The following is an 11,531-nucleotide window of genomic DNA, read 5'->3' as shown; positions in this document are numbered from 1 at the left end:
TTTTCAATGAAACAGTTTGAGAACATCTGCAAAACACGTAGAGTACAATGTCATCTGACCTTCATCCTACGAAACTGAACTTGACCCATTTGCTAGGCGCTTCGAACGCTAAGGTCACTCGATGGCCGGAATAAAATCGTTACTGGAGTATCAAAAGTAAGGTAATCGTGTATCAATTATGTTAATGCACGCTTCAAATGAAATGTGCCACCGGCGCCTTTTTGTGACGTCAGATTCCACAAATAAAAAATAATCAAGAATTTATATACAAAAACAATCTACGAACACACATTTATTTTTTATATGACTGAAGTATTCCAGGACCAATTTCAACGCAATACATTAAATAGAAAAGGATTTGGACACTTGGAAGATATCATATGATAACGTTGGTTTCAAAAAGATTTTCTGATTTAAAATTTTTCCTTCAGATGGATGAATCCTCAGAGCATTCGGAATTAAGGCTTAGATACTACGGACACGTGGAAGCCAACAAATTGCTTCAGTGTCTCATTTTATTTAAGTTTCCAGCATAATTCCGCGCAGCAAAGCGAAGCTGACTTTAACTAAAGATGTACTAGTAGAAAAAAGTAAAAAAAACTGCAGTCTTCATAATGTCATATTTTTTCATAAAAATACTATCTATCATAAAAAATCTTTTTTAAGCTACGTATGGCTTCAGAATCTTTAGTGTAAACCAGATTCAGTTTTCAGTATTAACGATGTTACCCCATCGAACTTCCCACTTTCAACTATTTTTTTTTCAAAATTTATTATTTTTATTACATTACCAGCTTTCACCTGCCACTGCCTACTCGTGGAATTAAAAAAAATAGCCTGTGTGTTCTTTCAGAATGTGCCAAATTACATCGAGACCCGTTTAGTCGTTTAGGTTTCAACCTCTAACAAACATCAATCTATAAAATTTCGCATATATAATAGTAATAATAATCTCATTCCTAACAAATCTATTGTAACAATTTAAAACTTACGTCTAAAATAATATAATATCGATATTATAGGGGAAAGTTCTAGTAACATTTTAGATGCTCTTAGTTTATGTATTTACAGTTCGGTAACAAGCAATAAAGCTAGAGAAGGCACTTGAGTTAACTATGTTATGTTTATTGTGTTATGATACACAGAGGGCGTCGCGTCGCTGGCGTGACTACGTGCAAACTTTGTTAGGACCAGACAAGAAGGGTTTCTCAAGGATTGCGAACATTGTTTACATTGCTATTATTTTACAATGTTTACACTTAATAAGAAGCTTTTAAAAAGATTTGTTTACTTGTTCGTGATAAGTAAACAAATGCCCCTTGTATGTGCGTCTCCTCCGACAATTAAGGGTAGGCAAGGTACATATCTGCAATTGCGGATGCTTATGGGCAGCGGTCGCTCTCCATTTCGATGGATTCAGGTAGCCGCTTGCTCGTTTGCCACCTTATATAATAAAAAAAAGTAAAAGTAATATTTTGTATTGCATTATATCGCCTTTTAGTTATACTATGAAGTTCATAGAAATAAAAACGCGAAAAAATAGTTATCTGATAGTATAGTCATAGGTGTGCGCGAGCAGTCTTCAAAAGGGTTATATCATAAATATTAAAATTTATAAGGAGGTTAGAAAGTACCGCTAAAACGCTTCAACGGATCTTGATATAATCACTCATAGATGCAGAACACTAGAGCAACATATAGGTTACTTACAAAGTTTTTATTTTAATTCCGAGAGGACAGACGTGGGCAAAATCTAGTATGAAATAACATTTAAACCTGTAACGCTATCTGTTGGTAGTTCAAGCGTTTGATGCACTTAAAATGTATTAGTGAGTGTTACGTTTTACCGCGATCGATCACCATCCATTACAATATTCCACGTCGGCTACTCAAATGCAGTTACGTTAAATTTACCTTCATATAAGTTTTACTTTTACGTTATAACACGTTGAATGCGAAACCAGATCTAAAACACCTGGTACGTATCTCACTGTGCGTATAAAATCTATGTAGTCGTAAAATCAAAATTCAAAATTTAAACTATTTATAAAGCGTTTGGAAAGCCATCTTTTTGAAAATAGCCCATGAATGGAATATTTTATTTATATACAGTATATTATGGATGTATGTATTTTATATAATTTTACACAAAAAAAATATTACATAACTATAGTACTAGTACATTTCACTACGACACTAGTACACTCTACATATTATTGTAACACCGCACCCGCGGACAATCCAGTTATATGGTTTTTGCGGGGCCATATTTGTGCATATATTTGATTTGTGTTTTTTTTTGTAAAACTTTCAACAAATAATAAATAAATAAATAAAAAATAAAGAATAATAATGATAGTTTTATCTCGGGTGTAAGCACACCTGGTACTGCAAGAACTGCAAGAATAGAAAAATCTCTGCCGCTTTAAACGTGATAAAGCCCGCTATATACGATCCAATATAATAGACAGATTTTAATAAAAAGTCGTACTATCCAGTAAAACTAATCGTCTGTAACGGTCTTAAAACACAAAGTGTCGTGTTACGTGTATATCGTTTATGTTATTGTAAAACAATGAACTTTGGTGAATTCTAAAAAAATCTTTGTATTAGCTTTTTGGATACTTTTTAAGTAAAGATATCTCTGTTAAATGAACGTTTGAAATTTAATACACTCGACGCACTTGTTGAATATCAATATTTTTAATAGAAAATTTCTTTCATTAAGAAGTAACGTGTAATTTCCACTAATGAGCGTACTCTAGTCTCATTTAAAATGTCGTTATTTATTCAAAATGGTTTTAGTTCAGAAAACTTTGATGTACTTATTCACAATTTATAATCTATACTATTATAATAAAGCGTAAACACACACTTCTATGTTGCCTAAGATGTCAGCAATTACAGCATATTATTGAATAATTCTTTTTTTAATAAAAAACCCTAAACTTACGTCACGCTTTAGGCTATATATTTTCAGGCCATTAAACTTAGGGTGTTAACATTTTAGATAAAAACCCAAATGTGGGAAATATACCATAAGTTGCTGCCAACTTCAAGGAAGATTGCCAAGGTTTGTCATATCATGTCATTTTGACATATGTTTTGATAATTTGACAAATGTAAACAATATAATATGCCGCACGGGAACAGCTAGTTATTTATTAAATTGGTTAATTTTTTTATTAGGTGTAAAATGTAATCAATTATTATTGCAAGAAATTCTATTTAGAAAACAGTCCCTACTCCAATTAGAGTAAAATTTCATCATGATAATGATAGGGTATGTTTCGATGTTAATAGCAATATATGCCAGCGAAATAATCGGCTTACCTAGCGAACGCATAAACGCTACTAACGGATGCTGCTTCATTAGACAAATCTAACGTATGCACTATGCCAGGGGTGCCGAACCACTGGCACGCGAGCGACAAATGACATGTCGCACAATTTTGGGCACGTCGATGATCATAATAACACTACGAAAGTAGAAGTATGTTTTACATAATAAGTCAACGCGATGTCATTATCATGCATCATTAAATTAACGTAATAATCAGTCAAAATTATTTAAAGGCAAGTCTAAGACTGCATTAAACATTTTTTTAAAAAAGGAACTTTGATGCATGAAGGTTTGTTACCCCTGCAATATACATTGCGCTAAAGGGTTAGTAAATATTCCCCATTCGATTATTACTGAGTTTAAGCATTTAATTAATTATTCTCTTACATAAATCAAAATTGTTATTTCTCCATTTAGAACTTATTTTATTTCTTTTAATAACATTTAACATTTCAATTTATATCTTCACTCTATTTAATAATACTTCGAGTTGTGGCAAAATGTATAAAATTTATTGCTTAATATTAAATGTTACATGTTTTGAAATAGATATGAAAATATTCACTACACAATATTATCGAATTATTCATGCGGTACGCTTCTTTAACCGACATATTTTCAGACTTGCTTTTGCCCGCGGCTTTGTACACTGCTAAAAAAACTAATCTATTTTTCTTCCACGTTCATCACCTGCCTTTTATAAATTTCCTTGAAAATCGTTCAAACGTATATTGCCCTTGACAAACACGGACTTACCGACAGACAAAAAAAATTATAACTGTTTTTTTATTATCAGTAACCTAAATACTTTATATGCTCAAAATATGACAATTTTATTTTGTTATTACAAACAGACATTCCATTTTATCTGTATAGATATAAATGTAACTCAATTTAAGTTCAAAGTAATACTCAGAACATTACTTACTCGATATTAAAAGTAATAAAATTGTACTTATACGAATTACCTTTTAGGATTTGTTTGAAAGCAAAGTATTAAAGATTTATACTTAAATTTCTTTCAATGAGATTTCAAATATACTTTCGCGACTAGAAAGCTACATTATTACTGAATAACAGGCTATTTCTTTTATCTCATTTTAAAAAAACTTGAATAAACAACTTATTTCTAAACGCCTTAAAATTTGCCTTAAGTAGGCGAAAATAGTAAAAATGAGAGAATTGTAGATCTCAAATAGTGCTACTAATACGGATTTCGACCGGACTGTCACTGAAGAGTAGCTGATATAGACTATATAGGTTACTTTTTTATCTTGATATTGTGCTAACTAGTCGCGGGCAATGGCGAGTGTTTAACAAAATTGTGGTTTACAGTATGTTACGATCGCAAACAATAAGCGTAGACGAAAAATCAGCTGCCGAGCGAAGCGCGGCTCAAGTAACAAGATTAATAAACGGGACATCAACGTAAGGGTATATGTGACAGACGAGATATCAGACTCATATTATTTGCCACCCGTACGAAGCCGGAGAGGATCACTAGTCTTATATAAACCAAACTTAGTTATAACGTAGCTTTTTAATGGTGCAAGTTTTTTTTTAATCGGTCCAGTAGTTTTCAAACTATATCAATACATACAAAAATACAAATTTTTCGTCGTAAAATATTAGAACGAACATAAGTCTATGAAATTCATTTCTTATGAATTTCATAGACTTATGTTTAACCGTCTTTAGAAATAAACATCATTTGGTACTAAGAATTATTGCAATATACACAACAGCTTCAAAACATCCCAACGATACAAAGAATTGATTAACTACCCTTGAACGGTTTCAAGGGTAGACATTTATTGAGACGCATTTTATTTTATATTTTCCAGTGAACATTTTCTAGCTTTGAATTTAATTTTATTGTTACACATCGCGCTGGCTCATGATTTGATTTACTTTTTCCTTTTATTTACTCCTTTAGTAAAATGTTACATCGTAGCTTTCTAAATATTATAAAACGAATTTTATGTAACTATTATTTTAAATAGAATATTTTTTAGACGACACTCGTTTTAATGTTTGTCAATTATACGAAGAATAAATCATAATTAACGTAGATTCAAATTCAGAAATAGTTTTAAACACTACTTGTGTACGATCAAAAAATTGACACCTCTTGAAGCGACACACTGTAATCCATATAGCTTTTCATTGTAAGAACTTACATGTTTTTAAACGAGGGATAAAAGCGTATGTGAAATCAATAGCTTAGACAACGAAGGAACTCGATCCCTCCACTCAGCCCTGACGCGTTTTCTATGTTTGTATATATAGGTACTTAGTATGTATATAAATAACATTGTAGATATATCAAATACGAATATGTTATACAAAAATATAAATATTCTTACAAGGAGGAAGAATCTTAGGAGGATTCTCCTTTAAAGTTCTCTCTGCCGTACAGTATAGAGTTGTGTAAATCATATTTATAGAGAAGAAGTAGAATGTAAGAGATGGAATTCCCAAGAAACATACAGTCCAATAAATTGCTAATAAAGATCTTAATAAGCCAGGTTAAACAAAGGAGTAGCCGATATACCTAAGGACCTAATGGACCCGGAAACAGACATATTTTATTGAGGACTACATATTTCGCGACCACTACACCTGGAGTACAGGTATAATGAAAACAAAATCGCTGAATAAGACATAAGGCTAAGTTTGCAAATGCTCCATTGGAAAGATTAAAAAATAGTTTTTTTCGAATTACTATGCAATGATATTTTAATAGACTTAGATGCTTCCATAAGACATATAGCTCATTTAGCCAGATGGATGCGAAGTATTACTTTCGTGTGATGGAGCTAAAAAAGCGTGTAGCTGACAGCAAGGTTAAGGAGAGACTAAAGAAAGGGGTGTCTTATTAGTTTGCACATGCGCACTGCATAGACCACGTGTTGAATTATTTGTATAAAACAGGTAGTATAGTCTACTGGTTATTATATTTATAGGATGACAAGTCAAACGTTGTGAAGGTCGTCTAAGATTAAGTGACAAACATCGTTCTTCTTTGAACGTTTATCCTACCCTCTGTTTTAGAAAGAACTTGTATCTTCTCATCAGTCACATGTCCCCTATTGCTGAGAGTAGGTCTCCCGCAAAAATCTCCGCAATCATCGTTCCTATGCTGCTCTCATTCAGCATACTCCCGCAACTTTGACAAGGCCTTTATCCACCTTGCAGGACGCCTCCCCATTTAATCATTAGCCATGCTTTCTGCGCTCATTGTGGTCGTTCCATCGCCACTTAACGTTTACAATTCTTCTGACAATGTCGGTTACCTAATATGGCATAGGTTTAGGAATACCGTTGTAGACTAAGGGCCCACGACAGCCAGACCTTCAATATTTTATAAAAGTTGTAAGTATTTAAAAATGACCAATGACTATAAAAGTTTAGTTATAATTACTTGGGCCGGTAAACGGTACAAAAAAAGTATAAAATGAGTACAAAACTCAATTATATTGCCAGTTATGTTACGGTGATGTATCAAGTTCATTAAGTTCAAGTAATAACTGTTTCTACATACAAGCGCCTACAGCGCCATGCGCCATGACGTCTTGTATATCATGGCAATGCCATACGAGCTTCTTCTTGGATAGATAAAACCGCAAGTAAAAATAAAATCGCATACTCTGAAGTAAGTTGACACACATGTAGCTGACAAGTTCTTTATCGGGAAAGACGATCATCACACAAATTTAGACATATCACTGAAGTTGAAAGTTCGCAGAGTGAATTTGCGTTCCGGCACCACTCGTGTGGCATCTCCTTATTTACACGTGCTTGAATCGTTTGAAAATATCTATCGGAGACAAGGATAGATTTATTTCTGTATCTTAATTAATTATCTTTTAATAGAATAGCAATGTGAGTAAGCGGGGTTTTTAAGTCAGATGGAAATTTTAAGCTTGCGATAATTAACTGTAGGCAAGAAATAGACGTCAAGGGTAACGTCGATAACAAACCAGCGTGTGAGACATTGTCTGAAGTTGTACCCTTTAACGCGGTTACAATATTATTTCTTCGCTGAATAAGATTTTAAGTCGCTTGACATTAATTATTTCAAAAGACAAAATCGCAATTCAATTAAAATTTAAACGAATAACTTTCAAACCTCTAACATTAATTTAATAACTCCAACAACATTTTAGTTCACGATTATACGATCTCATTATGATTGAACTAGTTTTCTCCCGCGACCCCGCGTGGACTCCGCCTATGATTTCTTCCAGACTTTGCTATCTATGCCAAATTTCATCGAGATCAATTTGGCAGTTTAAGCTAAAAACTCTAAAAAACATCCATCCATCTAAACGTTAACGAATGGAGAGTAAATTACGAAATATCTATGTTGTAATAGACCTTTTACTTTGAAATACTCGAGCTAAAATTCTTGACATTCCGTAACAAACTATAATGTACGGCGAAATCTGTATGAAGAGATTCTTTAAAAACTTTTGTACCTAATTAAATACTTGAACCTCGTGCTTATAAATACCATAATACTGTTGTTGGTCTATTCTTTGAAATTAATAATTGAATTCAGTGAAAACATTGCAGATAAATTAAACATCTGAATTATATAAGAGTCAATTGTTTTAATTATTAATGAGCTTGTAATTCGGATTATCTAGGGACTAGCTTTCAACCGCGACTCTGTCTGTGTAATTTAAAAAAAAGTAGCATATATGTTCTTCCAGATTACACTGTACGTCTATGCCAAATTTCATCGAAACCGTTTAGACTACAAACTCTAACAAACATCCATACATGTAAATTTTCGCATTTATAATATTAAGTATGATTACGAACCATCCTTTAGTTACTTTCTCTTACTAAATGAACGTTAAAAGGCTCCTTTAAACAGTTAAACGTCTCTGAGTGTGACGTTAAAATTCCTTATATGTCACTGTGTCTGTTGTAAATGACATTTAATTTTTTGATTATTTTCCCTTCTCAGACCCTCAGACGTGAAGCATCTCTCACATATTCAAGACACATGTTTCGTGTCATTTTACATTCAATATTACACGGCCGCTTTACACATAATTGAAAAGACACGAGAATATGAGTGGCACGTTGTACTCGTATCTCGCAGATATTTCGAGGAAATTTCAAGTATTCGAGCTTACGAAATTATATTCAAAATAAGGTACACTTATTTTAAAAGTCACCTCACTAAAACTAGCTATATATTTTGTGTAATGCTATTAAATAAACAAGAGAATAGTTCTGTCAGTTTCTAAAGCGACTATTTGGATCTACTGCTACAAAACATAACATATTGACTTATAATACATAACAGACAGTACATTACCAACAAATCTGTACAATTTATACTTGCGATTAGGGTTGTAACGGAACTCCGCTTCCGCATCCGAAAGTTCGGAACTTCCGCAAGAAATGATAACTCCGCATCCGCTTCCGCTTCCGTTAAATCTTATGCGGAGATATACCGGAGGTTAATTTATGTCTTTAACGCGAGTGGGGCGATTAGTTTTCGTTTATGCGGCGCGGGCGTGATATGTCAACTAACTATAATTGTTATACATTATATTTGCGTAATAAACTGTATTTCATTTTTTATAAACTGTATGTACCAATCTGTATTTTGGTTTAACGTAGTTTTAGTTTTTTTAATAAATCGTTTATTTATGACCTCCGCTACCGCTTCCGTTAACCTCCGCTTCTAGAGATGTGAAGCCCTTCGCCTTAGCATCCGGATACACTTCCGTTAAAATGGCCTTCGTTACAACCCTACTTGCGATTGTTTAAAATATTTAAAGCGAAGTGCTCTTAATGTCCGCTATAACTAGTATTTTATTTGATTCTCTGCATTCGACCAACATATTTCATTTCATATTATCTTCAGTTACAATTCGATGAACACGAGCAGAATTAATTAAAACGCGTACAGTAAAGTAAATGAAGTCGCGTCCGTTATTAAAATATTCACTTTTAGTGATTCATATATTCATGAGGGCATTTAAAATGCAAGGCTCCGAGATGACGCAAGGTGTGATCATGTGTGAATAACGACCATACTCTTGTCATACAGCGTTAACCACAACCTAACGAGAATATAAAACCACATAACGTCCTCACTGTTATACTTAGAACAATATAATTTATGCAAATTACTTGTATCTCACTAATGTTATAAATGCGAATGTTTAGATGAATGGATATTTCTTAGAGTTTGTAGCCTAAACGGCTGGACCGATATCAATGAAATGCGGCATTCACGTAGAGGATAGTCTGGAAGAACACATAGGCTTTCCACTTTTGTTGTTTTTAATTTATAACGGAGTCGCTAAGTGGTTAATTGTAATCCAGTCAAATATATAACCCACCGATGTTTCCGCCTGCAATTTTCACTACGGAGTTGACACATACTTTATCAGCCGTCACATCTGAATTCACTCTCTCACGCATATCCTATATGTCTTCCTCTACCTTTGTAACCCTAATGATAGATAAGACAAGAAATAATAAATTTCCAATCACATCCGTAGAATAAGGAAAGGTGCAAAATTTACAGATTTCCAATCTTGGCAGACGGCTCTTGCGTTCTCCATTTTTTTTTTTTTTTTTTTTTTAGTAAAAAGGGGGCAAACGAGCGGCGTGTACACCTAGGTGGTCAACGACGCCCATGGACATCCGCAACACCAGAGGAACTACAGATGCGTTGCCGGCCTTTGAGGAAATGATAGGCTCGCTTCTTGAAGGACCCTAAGTCGTATTGGTTTGGAAATACCGCCGAGGACAGACCGTTCCACAACGCGGCTGTGCGGGGCAGAAAGTTCCGCGAAAACCGCACGGTTGTGGAATGCCAGCCATCGAGATGGTGAGGATGGTACCTGGCGGTCTGTCGCGTCGTCCGATGACGAAACTCGGCGGCAGGAATCGTTCCAAACAACTCCTCTGAACACTCCCCGTGGTAAATGCGGTAAAAGATGCAGAGGGAACTGACGTCCCTCCGCAAGGCCAGAGGATCTAGCCGATCGGTAAGAGCTCGGTCGTTGACGATTCGAGTCGCTCTCCGTTATATGCTGTCAAATGGAAGAAGCTGGTATTGGGGTGCTCCCGCCCAAAGGTGCGAGCAGTACTCCATGTGGGGCCGAACTTGCGCCTTGTAAAGTAGTAGGCGGTGGCCCGGCTGGAAATACTGCTTCGCCCTACTGAGCACACCGAGCTTTTTGGAAGCCAGCTTGCCATGCCAGCCATATAATATACATACACATTGGTAATATACAATATAGGTAATTTCTATTACAGAGGTTAAAGCAATTAGGATTAGTTAGTTCAAGGTCAATATCAAGCGCTAATTACTACTCCGCTAATCTAAAATACATATACATCAAGTGTATTGGTTCTAATCAATTATAGGGAATACTAATTGTCTGAACACGTGGATACTTTATAGACGTAGCTTTCGCTCGCGACTCCGTCCACGAGGGAATAAAAAAAAACAAAAGTGAGAAGCCTATATGTTCTTCCAGACTATCCTCTACATCTATACCAAATTTCATCAAAATCCGTTCAGTCGTTTAGGCTACAAACTCTAAGCAACATCTATCCATCCATCCATCTAAACTTTCGCATTTATAATATTAGTATGATATGAAATATGATAAGATTTGAATCGAGTCTTATTAGAGCGCGCGCTCCCCTTTGACTAAACTGTCGTACAACTGTTTAGTCGCGCGTTGATTCCTATGCGTTTATATGCGCACGCTACTCGATTTTTAGCTGTCCAGTTAAACGGCTGGGCCGATTTCGACTATCACTAAAAGGTAGCACATAGACGGGTATATTATAGGCTACTGTATTGTCATAATGTTGCGTGGACATAATCGCGGGTAACAGCCAGTTTTTATTAAATTTAGAGCATAGAAAGGTTTTATTAAAATTACGTTTCCTTAAAGTGTGTAGTTCTCACGAACCAATATTTAAATTATATTTAAAATATATATTAAATGATAAAGCAATGCTTCAAGTTCTAATAAAACCTTGACGTTTGCTAGATTACTTTTTTTTATTTATCAACTTCTACAGACTCTTGGTCCTTACTTTTTTTTGCACAGTTTGTTTTCCTTTTCTTTTATTTACTGAGAGTTATAGAATTTGTTTAGTTCAAACTAGAGGTGCTTAGCTGATTCTATACTGT

This window comes from Papilio polytes, unplaced genomic scaffold, assembly GCF_000836215.1.
Source record: "Papilio polytes unplaced genomic scaffold, Ppol_1.0 DF821544.1, whole genome shotgun sequence".
Taxonomy (NCBI): domain Eukaryota; kingdom Metazoa; phylum Arthropoda; class Insecta; order Lepidoptera; family Papilionidae; genus Papilio; species Papilio polytes.
This window is presented reverse-complemented; position numbering follows the sequence as displayed.